Genomic DNA, 21,789 nt, shown 5'->3' with positions numbered 1-21,789 from the left:
AGATAGAGCTGAATTAAGAGTGATTCATAGGTTTTTAGCTAATTCGATTTCACAAAGAGGTAAGAACAAGGAAAAGGTAAATGAACAGGATTTGTTTTACCATATGTGTATTCGAGACCCACAAAGCGCTGTAAGTATACCTTATTGTGTGGGTTATTATTTATCAGCTATGGTTAGGGGGATGAGACCGCATAGCATAATAGGAGGTGGTATTTTTATTACTTTGATTGCTGAATATCTCGGTGTGGATATAAGTCGGGGGGGATTATTAGTCGAAGAACCAGAACCCCGCGATACTATAGGTTTAAATGTATACCATGGTGCGAAAGTTTTGAAGAGGCGAAATAACGCCGTAGTCCAATACCATGGTAGACATCCACAGGTTGAGAGAAACCAACAGCAAGGTAATGTAGGAGGGGAAAATGAAATGCAAGAAATGCAAAGGTTTATAGCTTCACAGGAGTACGAAAATGCTAGACAGAGAGCATTTGAAGATTGGCAAGTTCATCAAAACCAAATCATAGCTCATTGCCAACATATAGGTAGAAACTATATTCCTACACCAAAACCCATATTCCCTCCCTGGTCTATAGAGATGCAACCACCGTATCCTACGTATAACCCTGCCGAAGCATTTTATAGCACCTATGGTTATGCGTGGAACCCCTATTGGTATCAGTATCATCCCTAGTCTACTTAGTTTTATTTATTTTGTAATTTGTAATGTTGATACGTTTAATACTTATGATAATATTGTAATAGTTTTTATAATTTTCTAACTTTTATTCTTAGATTTTAATAATTTTTGAATGTGGGGTAATATACCAAACTTCAAAAATATGTATATATGTTTGCAGTTTATCTTATGTACACAACAGGGTAAAACAACGCATTTTCAAAGACTGGCATTAAGTTCAGCAAAAGCAACTAATTTTGACGACAAGATGCAAAATATATGTGAAATAACAACAAGACGGAATGAACAAATGATGTGCACCATTTATCATTCAGCAAACAAACGCCAATATATTTGGAAACTTTGGTAAAATTTAATCATTTTCACACAAATCACCCTCAATAATTTAAATTGTTACTGATTTCTTGCAAATGAGGGCATTGCAAGATCTTAAGTGTGGGAAGGGGTTAAATTCTTTCGGATTTTAAAATTTTTATCTTAAACACTCGGTTACCATTAAAAATACTAGTAAAGCAGTAGTTGTATTAGAATCTAGTGCTCTCTGATAATAAAGAACAGCCCTAGTCTTATATACTGACTACCCAATTCTAGTAAAATTTTTCAAAATTTTCAATTAAATGAACTCAAAATCATGTTTATACATATTTATGAACGATAAAACTAGGTTTTAACACCGAAATTATTGTTACCTCGGAAAGGACATAAATTGAGAAACAAACCAAAATGTTAAAATTCATTTAAAATGGAATAGAGGACAATAAAAAGGAAAATAAAAGCCAAGTGTGGGAAAATTCTCCAAGTTATTCAAAACATATATCACATATTTTTGTAAAAATAACTGAAAATACTTTTGCTTTGGACTAAACTAAAAAGTTTTACCTGATTTACTGTAAGAAAGATGGATCTACACGATGAATCAATTCCATTATTAAAAGGAAGTAAAGTCTTCCGAAAAAGAAACGCGCTTCTTGATTTAGGTCATGAAGTTGTCGTACAGACCAGCTGTAGGTTGACGAAAAATCTAGAAAAGTCATCACTAAAATCAGCAGGAAATCCACGGACCTCAGCATTAAACAGGGTCGCCAAGTGGTCAGATTTATCCTAACCATGAGAAGAATTTATCTCGTACAATGGGGGGGCACCATGCAAATTAGCTGGATAAGACTAATGAATCAGATCCCCAGAAAGGATAATCTCCTTAAAGATTAAAAATCAGCTTTTAAGACTGATATTACTCAATCCTAGAGATTGACCTTAAAGATTGAGAATTCAAACTCATGGAATTCAATGATATCTAAACTCGAGCTTGAACGAGAAAATATTTTGATCAAAATTTCAAACCGATTTGTTTTCTAAAAACCCATTTTCAATGCGTTCATTACCATTGAACGTAAAATCCTAGGAATTCACCTGGAATTCATTAGGTCACCTGAACCAAATCGGGTGTCAACCGTAAGAACGGTGGTTGCATAGTGGTCAAAGACAGGACCTTGTGCCAGACCGAAAAATCATAAGGGTGAGCTTTACTATTGCTCCTACCAAGGATAGTAATTGCGTCCGACACGTTATAGACCATAATTAAAAGCATGTCAGGGGACATTGCCTTAACAGTTGCTTGTTCAACGCTTTCCTTTAAAACCGGACGGTAGTTTACCGAAAGGTAATATACGGGACAAGTAAACTGGACGTGTTGCTTTCCAAATACAAGGTTAGCAAGTGGGTGACACAAAACCATAAGTTTTGAGCTAAAATTTTCAAATCTGAAACCCACCAAACCCACAAAAATATTTTGCAAACACCGGTAAAGGGTTATTCCAGAAAACTTATCTAGGGTAAAAACTTGATTTAATTTTCAAAAGATCAAATGTTTTCATAAAGATCCAATTTCCTTAATGGATCTAAATTTTTATAGTCATGTGGGACTGTAAACCATATCGTTACTACCATTGTTTATACCGCCGTAAAGAAATCACTGATGTACAAAGTGTGAAGAATAAAGAAGTGATTCTAGTATTTCAAGACGATATTGCTTGAGGACAAGCAACGCTCAAGTGTGGAAATATTTGATAATGCTAAAAACGAACATATATTTCATAGCATTATTCCTCAAGAAATACAAGCTTTTAGTTGCAATTGTTCTATTTATAAGTGATATTCGTTTAAATAATAAAAGGTGAAGACAAAAGACAGATTCGACGAATTGAAGACGCAAACGACCAAAAAGCTCAAGAGTACAAAAGACAATCAAAGAGGTTCCAATTATTGATAAGAAACGTCTCGAAATTACAAGAGTACAAGATTCAAAACGCAAAGTACAAGATATTAAATTGTACGCAAGGACGTTCAAAAATCCGGAACCGGGACCAGAGTCAACTCTCAACGCTCGACGCAACGGACGAAAAATTACAAGGCAACTATGCACATAAATATAATATAATATTTAAATAATTCTTATAATTATTTATATATTATATAAATAAATAAAAACCGTCGGCAAGAGAGACTCTAAAATGGGTGAGCTGTAATTTCAAACTCCGCGACTCGCGGAGTTTGAAGGCAAAAAATGCCGCGAGTCGCGGAGCCCCAAACTTTGAAACTCCCTATAAAGCCAACCGAATTCTGATCATTTTTCATTCATCATATATCCATCTCTCTATCTATATCGTATATATTTATATTTATATTTTAATTTTAATCCTAATAATAAGGGTATGTTAGCGAATGTTGTAAGGGTGTAAGTCAAAATTCTGCCCGTGTAACGCTACGCTATTTTTAATCATTGTAAGTTATGTTCAACCTTTTTAATTTAATGTCTCGTAGATAAGTTATTATTATGCTTATTTAATCCGAAGTAATCATGATGTTGGGCTAATTAATAAAATTGGGTAATTGGGCTTTGTACTATAATTGGGGTTTGGACAAAAGAACGACACTTGTGGAAATTAGACTATGGGCTATTAATGGGATTTATATTTGTTTAACTAAATGATAGTTTGTTAATGTTAATATAAAGATTTACAATTGGGCGTCCCTATAAATTACCATATACACTCGATCGGACACGATGGGCGGGGTATTTATATGTACGAATAATCGTTCATTTAACCGGACACGGGAATGGATTAATAGCCACTAGAATAATTAAAACAGGGGTGAAATTATGTACAAGGACACTTGGTATAATTGATAACAAAATATTAAAACCTTGGGTTACACTCAGTCGACATCCTAGTGTAATTATTAAACAAAGTATTAAAATCTTGTTACAGTTTAAGTCCCCAATTAGTTGGAATATTTAACTTCGGGTATAAGGATAATTTGACGAGGATACTCGCACTTTATATTTATGACTGATAGACTGTTATGGACAAAAACCAGACGGACATATTAAATAATCCAGGACAAAGGACAATTAACCCATGGGCATAAAACTAAAATCAACACGTCAAACATCATGATTACGGAAGTTTAAATAAGCATAATTCTTTTATTTCATATTTAATTTCCTTTATTTTATATTTAATTACACTTCTAATTATCGCATTTTATTTATTGTTATTGTATTTAATTGCACTTTTAATTATCGTACTTTTTAATTATCGCAAGTTTATTTTATCGCACTTTTATTATTCGAAATTTCATTATCATTATTTACTTTACGCTTTAATTTAAATCTTGTATTTATTTTTAATATTTTACATTTGGTTTTAACTGCGACTAAAGTTTTAAAATCGACAAACCGGTCATTAAACGGTAAAAACCCCCCTTTATAATAATAATATTACTTATATATATATATTTGTATTTTTATAAAAGTAAACTAATATAGCGTTAAGCTTTGTTTAAAAAGATTCCCTGTGGAACGAACCGGACTTACTAAAAACTACACTACTGTATGATTAGGTACACTGCCTATAAGTGTTGTAGCGAGGTTTAAGTATATCCATTCTCTATATAAATAAATATCTTGTGTAAAATTGTATCGTATTTAATAGTATTTCCTGTAAAAATATTGCTATTTTATATACTACTCTGCTAAAACATCAAGTATTTTTGGCGCCGCTGCCGGGGAAACCTTTAAACGCCGGAAGCGCAACGCTAATAAAAAAAAAAAATTTTAGTTTACTTTTATTAAAATTCGTTTTTATAAAAATACGTTTTAAATATTCGAAAATATAAAAAGAAAAATAAAAATATAAATATTTTTAGGAGTTTGATAAATATTTAAGTTTTATAAAGTTTCTTTAGTTTGTAAAAATATAAGTTTTATTTAATTTATTTTATAAATATATTTTATAAATATAAAAAACCGAAAATATATATATATATATATATATATATATATATATATATATATATATATATATATATATATAAATCTAGCTTTAAGATTTTTATTTATAAAATTATAAAGTAATTCTATTTTTATTCTAATTTTTAAAATATAAGTTTTTATTACATAAATAGTTAGATTATAAAACAGAAAATATAAAAACAGAAAAAATAAAAAAAAAATAAAAAGAAAAAAAAAAGTCGAATTAAAACTGCACCAGAGTTGAATTTTGGATCCCCGCGAGTCGCGGAGTTTGATGCTTTGAATACCGCAAGTCGCGGAGCCGTCTGACACGGGCCACACAGAACCCTAATCTGCATTAAATACGGAGTATTATTAATTATTATTAATTAATTTGTAATTAGGGTTAAATATTTAATTACTTTAGTATTTAATTTAACTTTTAATTAATTTATGTATTTAGTTTAATTAGTTTAATTAAATTATAAAATTAATAGTTTTAATAAATAAATAATATAAAAATAATATTTTTATAAAAATTGTATTTTTTACAACTTTTTGTATATTTTTATATTTTATCCCTTTTAATCGTTTTAGCGTAATATTTGTATTTTTAGCTCATATTTAGTTTTAAACTTAGTTTTTGCCATAGTTATTTTTACTTCTAGATTTTTAGGCTTTGCCGTAGAATTCCTTAAGTGCTTTTTCTTTAGACTAAGATTTAGGTGCTTTAGAATTCTGCGACGCCTTTTTAAGTGTTAGTTTCTTTTTAAGTTATTTCCATTTGGGATATAGTTTTTATTGTAAGCTTTAATATTTTTAGACGACTTTTACCTATGTATCAATTATCATTCCAATTAGTAATCTCAATTTGCGATTATAATTTTAAGTTAGTTGTAGTAATAAGGTTAGGTTAGTCAAGTATTTTTAAGTTTTATAAGTTTCTTTTATTTTTCCGTCACCTTTTATTTTTCAACCATTTTTCTTTTTCGACCTTTTTCCGACGAACTCTTTTTCTTTCTTATTTCTCGCTATTCTAGTTTTTAGGACTTAGAATTTTCTCTACTTCTTATCTAAATTTCTTAAAATTACGAAAATTTATTTTAAGTGGTTAAATTAATAGACATCAAAATTTTCTGGTTCGTAGTAATAGTTGGATTTGTACGTGGACCGGGTTATTGGAGCCAAACAGTCCTCAATTATATTGAGACCAAACGAATCCTGCCCCTCTGCTGCATCTTTTGGCTATTCGAAACGTGGGCAAAATCAGAAAAGTCTATTGATTGGATAACTTATTATAATTTTTCTTTCCTTTTTAAAACTAATAGGATATTCAGTGAATGCACCGAGCAAGACGTTCACCACCTTTTGTACGTTCACCACCTGTAACTAGATCAAGACATTTAGCAAATATTACTGCCGTTGATTTTTCTTTAGAATCGTCATCCAGTCGACCAAGTACTCCAGTTCAAATTTCCGATAATCCATTTTTTGAACCCGACCTCACAATTGAGAATCCGGAGAATATTCAGGAATGATTCATAGATCCTGAACCACTAAATTTTCCTCCGGAACCACCAATCATTCAAACAGAGATTGTTGAGGAACGAACCATTAAATCAGAATCCTCTAGTGATTCCGATTCAACAAGTTCAATTATGGAGAATCTGGAACCTTTAAGTATGGAAGGCCGAATGAGAGCTAAACGCACTGGCCAAGGTCACGCAATTACTCATCCAGACATTAATGCACCAGATTATGAAATCAAAGGACAAATTCTACACATGGTGACTAATCAATGTCAATTTAGTGGTGCGCCGAAGGAAGATTCAAATGAACATTTACGTACCTTTAATAGGATCTGCACACTATTTAAAATCCGAGAAGTGGAGGATGAACAGATATATCTCATGTTATTTCCCTGGACTTTAAAGGGAGAAGCCAAAGATTGGTTGGAATCGTTACCTGAAGGGGCGATCGATACATGGGATGTTTTAGTTGAAAAATTTCTTAAACAATTCTTTCCTGCATCTAAAGCCGTAAGACTTCAAGCAGAAATTGTTACGTTCACACAGAAACCAAATGAAACTCTATATGAGGCGTGGACAAGATTTGGAAAGTTGTTAAGAGGATGTCCGCAACATGGTTTAGACACCTGTCAAATAGTACAAATATTCTACCAAGGATGCAACATCACTACAAGGAAAGACATAGATATAGCAGCTGGTGGTTCTATTATGAAGAAAACCGAAACTGATGCTTACAAAATTATTGATAACACTGCTTCCCACTCACATGAGTGGCACCAAGAAAAAGATATCATTAGATCATCTAGAGCAGCTAGAGCAGATTCTAGCCATGACTTAGATTCCATTTCCGCAAAGATAGATGCTGTCGAGAAACGAATGGAAAAGATGACTAAGGATGTTCACTCAATACGAATTAGTTGTGAGCAGTGTGGAGGACCACATTTGTCAAAAGATTGTCTCAATATTGAATTAACAATGGAACAAAGAGAGAATATTTCATACATAAACCAAAGGCCTGGAAATAATTATCAGAATAATTATCAACCGCCAAGACCGATTTACAATCAAAACCAGAATTATAACCGAAATATTCCATACAACAACCAACAAGGTCCTAGCAATCAACAAGTATCCAATAATAATTACAATCAGCAAAGACCTAATTTTCAAAACAAACCACCACAACAAACCGATGATAAAAAGCCGAATTTAGAAGATATGATGACGAAGCTAGTTGAAACTCAAACGCAGTTTTTCACATCTCAAAAACAAACCAATGAACAAAATGCTCAAGCATTTAGAAATCAACAAGCTTCTATTCAAAATCCGGAACAAGAAGTAAGTAACCTAGCAAGGTTAATAGGTGAAAGAAAACCGGGAAGTCTACCTAGTGATACAAATGCTAACCCCCGGAATGAAACAGCTAAAGCCATTACCACAAGAAGTGGTACAACACTTAAACCACCTGAAATACCTGTAACTTTTGATGAAGCTATTCCTACTCCACAAGAACCACAACCTGATCAAGATAAGGAAAAAGAACCGGTAGTTGAAAAGGTTAATGAAGATAACACAGTTAAGGCTAAACCTTATGTTAAACCATACCAACCACCACTTCCTTACCCGAGTAAAATGAAGAAAGAGAAACTTGAAGCCGAGCAATCCAAATTCTTGGATATGTTTAAACAGATAAATGTAAATCTTCCTTTCATTGATGTGATTTCAGGAATGCCTAGATATGCTAAATTCTTGAAAGATCTAATCTCAAATAGAAAGAAAATGGAAGAACTCTCGGCTGTTACCATGAATGCTAATTGTTCAGCAGTGCTGTTGAATAAGATACCAGAAAAACTATCTGATCCAGGAAGTTTCACGATTCCATGTTTTCTGGGTAGTCTTAGTTCAATAGAAGCATTGGCAGACTTAGGTGCTAGTATAAATCTAATGCCGTATTCACTATACGCTAAACTAGACCTTGGAGAATTGAAACCAACCAGAATAAGCATACAACTAGCCGATAGATCAATAAAATATCCTAGAGGGATAATGGAGAACATGCTAGTTAAAGTTGGTACTTTAGTATTTCCAGTAGATTTTGTTGTTTTGGACATGGAAGAAGATTCTCAAGTTCCTCTCATATTAGGAAGACCATTCTTAAATACGGCTAAAGCAATGATAGACGTGTTCGGTAAGAAATTGACCCTAAGTATAGAGGATGAGAGTGTTACCTTTTCAGTTGATAGAGCAATGCAACAACCACAATCTGCAGATGATACATGTTATTATATTCAAACTATAGATGCACATGCAGAATTATTAGAAGAATTTCCAGAATTACAAGGAACAGGAGAATGTTCTTTAGGAGAAGGTAATGAACCAATTGATGAAGCTGAAATGTTAGCTACACTTATAGCTAATGGATATGAACCAACAACAGAAGAAATTCAAATGCTAAAAGAAGAAGACAGATATCGATACAAATCATCGATAGAAGAACCTCCGAAATTAGAGTTAAAGCCACTTCCAAACCATTTGGAATACGCTTATTTACATGGTGAATCTGAATTACCTGTAATAATATCGTCATCTCTTACTGAAAATGAGAAATCACAACTCATTTCTGTGTTGAAAGCTCATAAACCAGCCATTGCATGGAAGATTCATGATATTAAAGGAATAAGTCCTTCGTATTGCACACATAAAATCCTTATGGAAGAAGGTCATAAAACGTATGTGCAACGCCAACGAAGACTAAATCCTAATATGCAAGATGTAGTTAAGAAAGAGATTATTAAACTGTTAGATGCAGGTTTAATTTATCCAATTTCTGATAGTCCATGGGTAAGCCCAGTTCAATGCGTGCCTAAGAAGGGTGGCATGACTGTCATTACAAATGAAAAAAATGAGCTTATTCCTACTAGGACTGTAACAGGATGGCGTGTATGTATTGATTATAGAAAATTAAATGATGCCACCAGAAAAGATCACTTTCCCTTACCTTTCATTGATCAAATGTTAGAAAGATTAGCCGGAAATAGTTACTATTGTTTTCTAGATGGATTTTCCGGATATTTTCAAATTCCAATAGCACCCGAAGATCAAGAGAAAACCACATTCACGTGCCCTTATGGTACTTTTGCTTACAAACGCATGCCATTTGGACTTTGCAACGCCCCAGCAACCTTTCAAAGGTGTATGATGGCGATTTTTCACGACATGATAGAAGAATGCATGGAAGTTTTCATGGATGACTTTTCAGTCTTCGGTGATACATTTGAAACATGTCTAGCTAATCTTGAACGAATGCTCATTAGATACGAACAATCAAATCTAGTACTTAATTGGGAGAAATGCCATTTCATGGTTAAAGAAGGCATCGTTCTTGGTCATAAAATTTCAAAAGAAGGAATTGAAGTGGATAGAGCTAAAGTAGATGTAATTGCTAAACTTCCACATCCCACCAATGTTAGAGGAGTTAGGAGTTTTCTAGGGCATGCCGGTTTTTACCGACGTTTCATAAAAGATTTTTCTAAAATTGCCACTCCTATGAATAAACTCCTAGAAAAGGATGCTCCATTCATCTTTTCAGATGAGTGTATCAAATCTTTTAATATTCTTAAAGAGAAACTCACTAATGCGCCGATCATGATAACACCAAATTGGAATCTACCATTTGAACCAATGTGCGATGCAAGTGATTTTGCAATTGGAGCCGTTTTAGGACAAAGGATTGAAAAACGATTTCAACCTATATATTATGCTAGTAAGACGTTACAAGGAGCACAAACGAACTATACAACTACTGAAAAAGAACTCCTTGCTATTGTCTTTGCTTTTGAAAAATTTCGATCATATCTCGTTCTAGCAAAAACGGTGGTCTATACCGACCATTCTGCTCTTAGATACCTATTTTCGAAACAAGATGCTAAACCAAGATTAATCCGTTGGATCTTACTCTTACAAGAGTTTGATATTGAAATCCGAGATAAAAGAGGAGCAGAAAATCTCGCCGCTGATCATCTTTCTCGTCTTGAAAATCCCGAATTAGAAGTTCTAAATGAATCGGCCATACAAGACAACTTTCCTGATGAATATCTATTGAAGATAGATTATAAAGAAATTCCATGGTTTGCAGACTATGCAAACTACTTAGTTTGTGGATTCCTTGAAAAAGGATTATCGTACCAAAGACGAAAGAAATTCTTCAGTGATATAAAACACTATTTTTGGGAAGATCCACACCTGTTTAAAAGTTGTCCAGATAGAATAATACGCCGATGTGTATTTGGAGATGAAGCTAGTAAAATTTTAAACCATTGTCACACAGGACCAACAGGAGGGCATTATGGGCCTCAACTAACAGCAAGAAAAGTTTATGATGCTGGATTCTATTGGCCTACAATTTACAAAGACGCACACCTTCTTTGCAAATCCTGTGATGCTTGTCAAAGGGCCGAAAAAATAAGTCAACGTGATGAAATGCCACAAAATGTCATACAAGTATGTGAAGTATTTGACATTTGGGGTATTGACTTTATGGGTCCATTTCCAAAATCTCATAATAATCTCTATATTCTCGTAGCCATTGATTGTGTATCTAAATGGGCGGAAGCACAAGCTCTCCCAACTAACGATGCACGAGTTGTAGTCCACTTTTTAAAACGTCTTTTTGCAAGGTTTGGAACACCGAAAGCTTTAATAAGTGATCGGGGTACTCATTTCTGTAATAATCAACTTGAGAAAGTTCTTAAAAGTTATGGAGTAACTCATAAAATCTCCACCGCATATCATCCACAAACAAGTGGACAAGTTGAAAATACCAACCGAGCTTTAAAACGTATTCTAGAGAAAACCGTAGGATCAAATCCGAAGGAATGGTCCATTAAATTGGAGGATGCACTCTGGGCTTTTAGAACAACCTACAAAACTCCAATTGGAACCACACCTTTTAGACTTGTTTATGGAAAAGCATGTCATCTTCCAGTAGAAATTGAACACAAAGCATTTTGGGCTTTGAAGACATGTAATCTTGATTTACATGAAGCCGGACGTCTACGATTAAGTCAACTAAACGAATTAGAAGAATTAAGACATGAAGCATACGAAAATTCGTTAATCTATAAAGAAAGAACGAAGAAATGGCATGATAAAAGAATCAGAAGTTCAAAAGAATTTAAAGAAGGAGACAGAGTTCTTCTTTTCAATTCACGATTCAAGCTATTTCCTGGAAAATTGAAATCAAGATGGTCTGGACCATTCATAGTCAAAAGAGTTTTCCCATACGGAACAGTAGAATTGATAAATTCAAATGGGATTGAATTTAAAGTTAATGGTCACAGAGTTAAACACTACATAGATAGTCCGATGGAAGTCGACAACGAAGTTAATCACAATTTCGACACCACAGCTAACTAAGTGTGGGGAGAATCAAATTTTTAAAGGATAATATGTATTTCTGTTAGAGTTAGATTTTCTGTTTTCATGTAGTTCTCGAAAATGGAACCCGAATGGTCTTTCCCTAGCAGACCCTAAAGAACTAGTCTTCTCCCCCCATTCTGAATTTTTATTTTTTTTAGGAAATGAAGACTGCCTGTGAACTAAACCATGGTCTAATGCTACACGCTTTGATCACTAAACGTAATAATGACACACTACCGAGTGAAATAGTATCAGTAATCAGAGAAAGAATGGACGGAGTTAGAAAAGAATCCAGATGCGAAGATAATAAGTTACAATTTGGTAAAGGAAAATCAAAATCCGCAGCGAAAAGAAGAGCACGACACCTAGAAAGATGTCACAAATGCGGAAAATGGTCACATGGAGGTAAATGTTCAAATAATCAAACCTATTCAAATACCGAATTTGTTACTTTATGCAGAGACGGACCGTTCGTATGTTTAGAAGAAAAGACACTGAATGCTCGAGGTTACGCCTATGTAGCTATGGAAAACCAATTAAAACGACTATCTTATGAATGTGATAGATCATATAACTAAGAAATCTATTTCACATGTAAGATTGTACAGTTTTTATTTTATTTTTTTTATTTTTAACCTTTTGATAATAAACGCTAATTTGTTCGCTATAAAGTATTAAATTGGTATTGAATAAAATTAGGTTTGGCGACTGAAATTATTGATATCATACAAAAATTTATTACATCACTGCGAAATTTAACGTTTATTCTTAAGGTATAAATATCTTTAATCAATCAACCCAAAATATTTCAAAAATTCGTCATGAGTTAAATTAGGTCTTGGAACCGAAATTACTTTACCGAAAAGAGGAGCGCATATTTTTGATAATATTTGATTGATTAAAGTGGGATAAAAAGCCAAAAAGATTTTTAATTTTATTTTTACCATGTTTTTAAAATTAATATATAAATCTTAAATTAATATTGTAAACTTTGTAAAAACAATATTTTTAAAATTGTAAATATTTGAAAAATTAATATAAGTTTGGTGTGAATTTATAATATGAATTTTTAAATTAAGTTTGGTGTGAATTTTTTTAATTTTTAAAATATGAATTTTTAATTTTATGCATTTTAAATTTTAAGTTTGGTGTGAATTTTTAATATTAAATTTGAATTTTATATTTAAATTGTGTGAATTTAAAAACAAAAATTTACTTTATCTCATTAAGTTAAAAATATGATTTTTAAAATTCGTCGTAAGTTGAAGACTAGGTCTTTGAACCGAAATTGCTTTACCCGAGGGAGGGACGAGAAATTTTATTATAATTATTTTTAATCTTATTGAATTAAAGTATGCCAAAAACATTAAAAAAACTCAAAAATCTTAGCTTTTAAAACAATCGCTACAAAAAGACAAATTTTAAAATTTTGTCGAAGGACGGACTAGGACATCGATCCGAAACGACCTCGTCCTAAATAACAAGGGAAACAAAATTTTAAAATTAATTACTTAATTATTTTAATTAGCATAAGATGTTAAAAAAAAAAAAAAAAAAAAAAAAAAAAACCAAACTCCGCGACTCGCGGAGTTTGAAAGGTGAATTCACCGCGACTCGCGGAGGATGAAAAAAACCAGAAAAAAATATATACTGATCGATTTGATCAGTCCCAACACAGAAAAAAAAACTGCAAAATAACCCTCGAAAAAACCCGCAAAAACACCCCCAAAATCACAATTTTTAACCGTTAATCACCAAATCTTTTACTAAAATCATGTTGAGAAGGATGCTATCAAGGAATTACTCAAGAAAAACGGTAAATTTCTACACCTAAACACCATTTAATCCGAAAATTAGTGTTCTTGAGCAATTTTTTTTCCCAATTTGATTTTGATGCTTTTTAGTGTAATTAGGCTTAAATTGTTTATGTATTATGCTTGTATAACCTAGATTGATGCTGTTTAACATGATTAGAAGCCTTAAACTTCAAATTTTAAGTGATCTAGGGTTTGTGTTCTTGAGCAAATTTGGGGCTTTTTGATATAAACAGGTTATATCCGATTTTTGTCATGAATTGTTGCTAAATTAAGTAGTGTAACATGTTTAGGTACTTAAATGATCCAAACTTTAAGCTTAAACATGATTTTGAGAATTAAAGTGGACTTTTTCAAAGTCTAAAATTCATGAACTTGATTTTTGAGAGATAATGCCATTTGAAACTTGTTTAATTGCTAGTAATGATTATTTTGACATGTTATTTGAGTTGAATGCTTATGAACTTGGCGAACATTTTCGTATATGCTTATTTGAAAAAGTGTAGATTTGATAAAAATGTGAAAATGAGCTTAAGTTTGATATAAATTGATCATGTCATTGTAATTATTTTGATTGATGATTTTGCTGACACTAATGCATATTTGGATGCACAAAAATTGTGTTTGATGTGTTTTGCAGACTGAAAGGGGTGAATCTTCATCCCAAGCTCGCAATGCTCCTGCTGAGAATGCGGAACAACAGGAGGTAGATAACTACTACAAGCAAGATATACCTCATCCAGTCATGACATTTTCTGATATGCACTTGGAAGATTTGCATCCGAACCTGAGATTTGACAGACTTTGGATAGATTATCCAAAATACCAAAGGGGTTTGCATACTCTTCATTCTAAAGTTGTTGAGGTACCTAGGGTTATAGAATGGGGACCATTAGAAGCTGTAGAATTGGCCGGGCCAATTAGGGAATTACTTGCACAGAGGTATGGTAATTCTACTTTTAATGACTGGGTACGTTTATTCACCATGCGTAGACCTGTATATAAAGTATGGTGTGAAGAATTGTTGTGTAGTATAGAATTAAATGATCGGGTAGCTAGTTTAACCGATCGATCTTTTATTAGATTTTTGTTAGGAGGTTCGATGCGCCACATGTCTTTACTAGACATGGCTCAGGCTTTACGTATATATATGCCTGAGGAGTTAGCATCTGCCGATTATAGAGGATTGATACTAATTGGTAGAAAAATAGATGAAAATTTTGATACACACGGTGTATGGAGTCAAATGACAAGCCATCACCGATTCAAAGGGGGAAATTACTCTTATTTGGATATAGATAGAGCTGAATTAAGAGTGATTCATAGGTTTTTAGCTAATTCGATTACACAAAGAGGTAAGAACAAGGAAAAGGTAAATGAACAGGATTTGTTTTAGCATATGTGTATTCGAGACCCACAAAGCGCTGTAAGTATACCTTATTGTGTGGGTTATTATTTATCAGCTATGGTTAGGGGGATGAGACCGCATAGCATAATAGGAGGTGGTATTTTTATTACTTTGATTGCTGAATATCTCGGTGTGGATATAAGTTGGGGGGGATTATTAGTCGAAGAACCAGAACCCCGTGATACTATAGGTTTAAATGTATACCATGGTGCGAAAGTTTTGAAGAGGCGAAATAACGCCGCAGTCCAATACCATGGTAGACATCCACAGGTTGAGAGAAACTAACAGCAAGGTAATGTAGGAGGGGGAAATGAAATGCAAGAAATGCAACAGTTTATAGCTTCACAGGAGTACGAAAATGCTAGACAGAGAGCATTTGAAGATTGGCAAGTTTATCAAAACCAAATCATAGCTCATTGCCAACATATAGGTAGAAACTATATTCCTACACCAAAACCCATATTCCCTCCCTGGTCTATAGAGATGCAACCACCGTATCCTACGTATAACCCTGCCGAAGCATTTTATAGCACCTATGGTTATGCGTGGAACCCCTATTGGTATCAGTATCATCCCTAGTCTACTTAGTTTTATTTATTTTGTAATTTGTAATGTTGATACGTTTAATACTTATGATAATATTGTAATAGTTTTTATAATTTTCTAACTTTTATTCTTAGATTTTAATAATTTTTGAATGTGGGGTAATATACCAAACTTCAAAAATATGTATATATGTTTGCAGTTTATCTTATGTACACAACAGGGTAAAACAACGCATTTTCAAAGACTGGCATTAAGTTCAGCAAAAGCAACTAATTTTGACGACAAGATGCAAAATATATGTGAAATAACAACAAGACGGAATGAACAAATGATGTGCACCATTTATCATTCAGCAAACAAACGCCAATATATTTGGAAACTTTGGTAAAATTTAATCATTTTCACACAAATCACCCTCAATAATTTAAATTGTTACCGATTTCTTGCAAATGAGGGCATTGCAAGATCTTAAGTGTGGGAAGGGGTTAAATTCTTTCGGATTTTAAAATTTTTATCTTAAACACTCGGTTACCATTAAAAATACTAGTAAAGCAGTAGTTGTATTAGAATCTAGTGCTCTCTGATAATAAAGAACAGCCCTAGTCTTATATACTGACTACCCAATTCTAGTAAAATTTTTCAAAATTTTCAATTAAATGAACTCAAAATCATGTTTATACATATTTATGAACGATAAAACTAGGTTTTAACACTGAAATTATTGTTACCTCGGAAAGGACATAAATTGAGAAACAAACCAAAATGTTAAAATTCATTTAAAATGAAATAGAGGACAATAAAAAGAAAAATAAAAGCCAAGTGTGGGAAAATTCGCCAAGTTATTCAAAACATATATCACATATTTTTGTAAAAATAACTGAAAATACTTTTGCTTTGGACTAAACTAAAAAGTTTTACCTGATTTACTGTAAGAAAGATGGATCTACACGATGAATCAATTCCATCATTAAAAGGAAGTAAAGTCTTCCGAAAAAGAAACGCGCTTCTTGATTTAGGTCATGAAGTTGTCGTCCAGACCAGCTGTAGGTTGACGAAAAATCTAGAAAAGTCATCACTAAAATCAGCAGGAAATCCACGGACCTCAGCATTAAACAGGGTCGCCAAGTGGTCAGATTTATCCTAACCATGAGAAGGATTTATCTCGTACAATGGGGGGGGAACCATGCAAATTAGCTGGATAAGACTAATGAATCAGATCCCCAGAAAGGATAATCTCCTTAAAGATTAAAAATTAGCTTTTAAGACTGATATTACTCAATCCTAGAGATTGACCTTAAAGATTGAGAATTCAAACTCATGGAATTCAATGATATCTAAACTCGAGCTTGAACGAGAAAATATTTTGATCAAAATTACAAACCGATTTGTTTTCTAAAAACCCATTTTCAATGGGTTCATTACCATTGAACGTAAAATCCTAGGAATTCACCTGGAATTCATTAGGTCACCTGAACCAAATCGGGTGTCAACCGTAAGAACGGTGGTTGCATAGTGGTCAAAGACAGGACCTTGTGCCAGACCGAAAAATCATAAGGGTGAGCTTTACTATTGCTCCTACCAAGGATACTAATTGCGTCCGACACGTTATAGACCATAATTAAAAGCATGTCAGGGGACATTGCCTTAACAGTTGCTTGTTCAACGCTTTCCTTTACAACCGGACGGTAGTTTACCGAAAGGTAATATATGGGACAAGTAAACTGGACGTGTTGCTTTCCAAATACAAGGTTAGCAAGTGGGTGACACAAAACCATAAGTTTTGAGCTAAAATTTTCAAATCTGAAACCCACCAAACCCACAAAAATATTTTGCAAACACCGGTAAAGGGTTATTCCGAAAAACTTATCTAGGGTAAAAACTAGATTTAATTTTCAAAATATCAAATGTTTTCATAAAGATCCAATTTCCTTAATGGATTTAAATTTTTATAGTCATGTGGGACTGTAAACCATATCGTTACTACCATTGTTTATACCGCCGTAAAGAAATCACTGATGTACAAAGTGTGAAGAATAAAGAAGTGATTCTAGTATTTCAAGATGATATTGCTTGAGGACAAGCAACGCTCAAGTGTGGGAATATTTGATAATGCTAAAAACGAACATATATTTCATAGCATTATTCCTCAAGAAAAACAAGCTTTTAGTTGCAATTGTTCTATTTATAAGTGATATTCGTTTAAATAATAAAAGGTGAAGACAAAAGACAGATTCGACGAATTGAAGACGCAAACGACCAAAAAGCTCAAGAGTACAAAAGACAATCAAAGAGGTTCCAATTATTGATAAGAAACGTCTCGAAATTACAAGAGTACAAGATTCAAAATGCAAAGTACAAGATATTAAATTGTACGCAAGGACGTTCGAAAATCCGGAACCGGGACCAGAGTCAACTCTCAACGCTCGACGCAACGGACTAAAAATTACAAGGCAACTATGCACATAAATATAATATAATATTTAAATAATTCTTATAATTATTTATATATTATATAAATAAATAAAAATCGTCGGCAAGAGAGACTCCAAAATGGGTGAGCTGTAATTTCAAACTCCGCGACTCGCGGAGTTTGAAGGCAAAAAATGCCCCGAGTCGCGGAGCCCCAAACTTTGAAACTCCCTATAAAGCCAACCGAATTCTGATCATTTTTCATTCATCATATATCCATCTCTCTATCTATATCGTATATATTTATATTTATATTTTAATTTTAATTTTAATTTTAATCATAATAATAAGGGTATGTTAGCGAATGTTGTAAGGGTGTAAGTCGAAATTCTGTCCGTGTAACGCTACGCTATTTTTAATCATTGTAAGTTATGTTCAACCTTTTTAATTTAATGTCTCGTAGCTAAGTTATTATTATGCTTATTTAATCCGAAGTAATCATGATGTTGGGCTAATTACTAAAATTGGGTAATTGGGCTTTGTACTATAATTGGGGTTTGGACAAAAGAACGACACTTGTGGAAATTAGACTATGAGCTATTAATGGGCTTTATATTTGTTTAACTAAATGATAGTTTGTTAATGTTAATATAAAGATTTACAATTGGGCGTCCCAATAAATTTCCATATACACTCGATCGGACACGATGGGCAGGGTATTTATATGTACGAATAATCGTTCATTTAACCGGACACGGGAATGGATTAATAGCCACTAGAATAATTAAAACAGGGGTGAAATTATGTACAAGGACACTTGGTATAATTGATAACAAAATATTAAAACCTTGGGTTACACTCAGTCGACATCCTGGTGTAATTATTAAACAAAGTATTAAAATCTTGTTACAGTTTAAGTCCCCAATTAGTTGGAATATTTAACTTCGGGTATAAGGATAATTTGACGAGGATACTCGCACTTTATATTTATGACTGATAGACTGTTATGGACAAAACCAGACGGACATATTAAATAATCCAGGACAAAGGACAATTAACCCATGGGCATAAAACTAAAATCAACACGTCAAACATCATGATTACGGAAGTTTAAATAAGCATAATTCTTTTATTTCATATTTAATTTCCTTTATTTTATATTTAATTGCACTTCTAATTATCGCATTTTATTTATTGTTATTGTATTTAATTGCACTTTTAATTATCGTAGTTTTTAATTATCGCAAGTTTATTTTATCGCACTTTTATTATTCGAAATTTCATTATCGTTATTTACTTTACGCTTTAATTTAAATCTTGTATTTATTTTTAATATTTTACATTTGGTTTTAACTGCGACTAAAGTTTTAAAATCGACAAACCGGTCATTAAACGGTAAAAACCCCCCTTTATAATAATAATATTACTTATATATATATATATATTTGTATTTTTATAAAAGTAAACTAATATAGCGTTAAGCTTTGTTTAAAAAGATTCCCTGTGGAACGAACCGGACTTACTAAAAACTACACTACTGTATGATTAGGTACACTGCCTATAAGTGTTGTAGCGAGGTTTAAGTATATCCATTCTCTATATAAATAAATATTTTGTGTAAAATTGTATCGTATTTAATAGTATTTCCTGTAAAAATATAAGCTATATTATATACTACTCTGCTAAAACATCAAGTATTTTTGGCGCCGCTGCCGGGGAAACCTTTAAACGCCGGAAGCGCAACGCTAATAAAAACAAAAAAATTAGTTTACTTTTATTAAAATTCGTTTTTATAAAAATACGTTTTAAATACTTGAAAATATAAAAAGAAAAACAAAAATATAAATATTTTTAGGAGTTTGATAAATATTTAAGTTTTATAAAGTTTCTTTAGTTTGTAAAAATATAAGTTTTATTTAATTTATTTTATAAATATATTTTATAAATATAAAAAACTGAATATATATATATATATATATATATATATATATATATATATATATATATATATATATATATATATATATATATATATATATATATATAAATCTAGCTTTAAGATTTTTATTTATAAAATTATAAAGTAATTCTATTTTTATTCTAATTTTTAAAATATAAGTTTTTATTACATAAATATTTAGATTATAAAACAGAAAATATAAAAACAGAAAAAATAAAAAGAAAAAAAAAAGTCGAATTAAAACTGCACCAGAGTTGAATTTTGGATCCCCGCGAGTCGCGGAGTTTGATGCTTTGAATACCGCAAGTCGCGGAGCCGTCTGACACGGGCCACACAGAACCCTAATCTGCATTAAATACGGAGTATTATTAATTATTATTAATTAATTTGTAATTAGGGTTAAATATTTAATTAATTTAGTATTTAATTTAAGTTTTAATTAATTTATGTATTTAGTTTAATTAGTTTAATTAATTTGTAAAATTAATAGTTTTAATAAATAAATAATATAAAAATAATATTTTTATAAAAATTGTATTTTTTACAACTTTTTGTATATTTTTATATTTTATCCCTTTTTAATCGTTTTAGCGTAATATTTGTATTTTTAGCTCATATTTAGTTTTAAACTTAGTTTTTGCCATAGTTATTTTTACTTCTAGATTTTTAGGCTTTGCCGTAGAATTCCTTAAGTGCTTTTTCTTTAGACTAAGATTTAGGTGCTTTAGAATTCTGCGACGCCTTTTTAAGTTTTAGTTTCTTTTTAAGTTATTTCCATTTGGGATATAGTTTTTATTGTAAGCTTTAATATTTTTAGACGACTTTTACCTATGTATCAATTATCATTCCAATTAGTAATCTCAATTTGCGATTATAATTTTAAGTTAGTTGTAGTAATAAGGTTAGGTTAGTCAAGTATTTTTAAGTTTTATAAGTTTCTTTTATTTTTCCGTCACCTTTTATTTTTCAACCATTTTTCTTTTTCGACCTTTTTCCGACGAACTCTTTTTCTTTCTTATTTCTCGCTATTCTAGTTTTTAGGACTTAGAATTTTCTCTACTTCTTATCTAAATTTCTTAAAATTACGAAAATTTATTTTAAGTGGTTAAATTAATAGACATCAAAATTTTCTGGTTCGTAGTAATAGTTGGATTTGTACGTGGACCGGGTTATTGGAGCCAAACAGTCCTCAATTATATTGAGACCAAACGAATCCTGCCCCTCTGCTGCATCTTTTGGCTATTCGAAACGTGGGCAAAATCAGAAAAGTCTATTGATTGGATAACTTATTATAATTTTTCTTTCCTTTTTAAAACTAATAGGATATTCAGTGAATGCACCGAGCAAGACGTTCACCACCTTTTGTACGTTCACCACCTGTAACTAGATCAAGACATTTAGCAAATATTACTGCCGTTGATTTTTCTTTAGAATCGTCATCCAGTCGACCAAGTACTCCAGTTCAAATTTCTGATAATCCATTTTTTGAACCCGACCTCACAATTGAGAATCCGGAGAATATTCAGGAACGATTCATAGATCCTGAACCACTAAATTTTCCTCCGGAACCACCAATCATTCAAACAGAGATTGTTGAGGAACGAACCATTAAATCAGAATCCTCTAGTGATTCCGATTCAACAAGTTCAATTATGGAGAATCTGGAACCTTTAAGTATGGAAGACCGAATGAGAGCTAAACGCACTGGCCAAGG

Source organism: Rutidosis leptorrhynchoides, chromosome 4 (genome assembly GCF_046630445.1).
Source record: "Rutidosis leptorrhynchoides isolate AG116_Rl617_1_P2 chromosome 4, CSIRO_AGI_Rlap_v1, whole genome shotgun sequence".
NCBI classification, from domain to species: Eukaryota; Viridiplantae; Streptophyta; class Magnoliopsida; order Asterales; family Asteraceae; genus Rutidosis; species Rutidosis leptorrhynchoides.
The sequence above is the reverse complement of the archived record's forward strand: the minus strand, read 5'-3'. Positions refer to the sequence as shown.